The sequence below is a fragment of the Microtus ochrogaster genome, linkage group LG5, assembly GCF_000317375.1.
Source record: "Microtus ochrogaster isolate Prairie Vole_2 linkage group LG5, MicOch1.0, whole genome shotgun sequence".
Taxonomy (NCBI): Eukaryota; Metazoa; Chordata; class Mammalia; order Rodentia; family Cricetidae; genus Microtus; species Microtus ochrogaster.
The window spans coordinates 26,043,695-26,045,816 of NC_022031.1; positions in this window are offsets into that span (position 1 = coordinate 26,043,695).

The window sequence follows — 2,122 nt, forward strand, 5'->3', positions numbered from 1 at the left end:
CATCAAAAAACCAAATAATCCAATTAAATTTTTTGGTACTGAGAATTCTCAACAGAAAAATCTCAAATAGTCGAGAACCACCTAAAAAGATATTCAACATCCTTAGATATCAGGAAATGTCAACCAAAATGACTCAGATTCCATTTTGCACCTGTCAAAGGCTAAGATCAAAACCACAAATAACCACTCATTCTGGAGAGGATTAGAGAAAGGAGAAGATTTCTCCACTGCTGGTAGGAGTGCAAACTTGTACAGATGCTTTGGAAGTCAGTGTGGCAGTTTCTCAGAAAACTGGGAATTAATCTACTTAAGAACCAAGTCATATAGCCAAAAGATGCTGAATCATACCACAGGGACACTTATTGTTCTACTATCTTCATAGCAACTTTATTGGTAATAACCAGAACCTGGAAACAACTTAGCTGCACCTTATCTGAAGAATGGATGAAGAAAATGTGTTACATTTACACAATGGAGTATAATGTAGTTACTGTTAAAAAATAATATCAGTTGTTAAGACAATGACATCATTAAATTTGCAGGCAAATGGGTGGAACTAGAAAAAAATCATCCTGAGTAAGGTAATCCAGTCACAAAAAGACAAACATGTTATGCACTCACTTATAAGAAGATATTAGATGTAAAGTAAAGATAATCATGCTACAATACACCAACCCAGAGAGGTTAGGTAACTAGAAGGGCTCAAAAGGGAATACTGTGATCGTCCTGGGAAGGTGAAATAGAAGTTTTGTGGGTGGACTGGGGGCAGATGGGATGGTACCATGAGGGATCAGGTTGGGGGAATGGAGCGGGCAAGTACTGAAAGATGCTTAGGAAAGGAGGATGTTTAAGTATTAGGTAGAAACTATGCAAGGGAAACTCCCAGGAATCTGTAAGGATGACCTTAGTTAAGGCTCTTAGAAATAGAGAATATATAGCCTTAAATGTCCATTTCCTGGGACTAGGCAAGATTGGGACACCAATCCAGACACAGAACTTTATACCTACAGTCTGCCTATCGGATGTGCTCAAGTAAGGGTGGAAGAGATTGTAGGAGTGACCAAGCAATGACTGGTCCAGCCTGAGACCCATGTCATGGGAGTGAGCACACTGCCGATACTTACTGGATGGTAGGAGCCAGAGGCAGGACGACCCATGACACAGAGACCTAGGATAGAACCAAAGACAACTGGAAAAAAAGGTAATTGAAATAATGTCTAATGATTGGAAAATATGATGCATAAGAACTTCTGTATTCCTTTTGTCCTGACACGAAAACCCAAAAGTCAGTGTTGGTGTTCCAAAGCTCTTATAAAACAAACTACAGTAATATAAAATGGTAAGTTGTAATAGTAATTGTTGTGAAATTGTGAATTGAGATTTAATTACCAAATAGTTTCAATGATAAATGAAGAAATATTATAGTAAATTCAATAGAAATGACAAAGACAAACTGTCTAAGTTTTGTGAGCAGGCAAGACTTCTAATGGAGAGATTGGGACACCAATCCAGCCACTGAGACTTTGACCTACAAATTGTTCTGCTTGTGAGATATACTTGGGCAAGGGAATTTCAGGGAGTGGCCAACCAATAACTTTCCCAGCCTGACAACCATGTCATGAGAGGAAATGCACTGTGACATGACTTGGAGAACCAGGACCCATAGGATAGATATCCTAGAGACAGAAGATAGAACCATTCATGACTAGCAAAAAAAAAGAGAAAAAAATGGAGAGAGGGGGTAGAAATAGAGAGAGATAGAAAGAGAAGAAGATGAAGAAGGAGAAGAAGAAGAAGAAGAAGAAGAAGAAGAAGAAGAAGAAGAAGAAGAAGAAGAAGAAGAAGAAAAGTGAATATAATTCAAAACACTGATCAATGGTGTAACGTTATGAGTTACAAATACAACTGAATGATCAACAAAGATTCAAAATTGGACCAATGTGTGAAGAGGTTTCAAAAATAAATGATTAAGATTAATTATAGATAGAAATTTTATGACCATTTATTTATATGTCATCTATGAAAATACAAATTGAATTACCTATAGAAAATAAAGTTTGAAGCTTCTATTGAAAAGATAGGGTAAAATATAGAAAATATAACTTGGAGAACAATGAGTTCT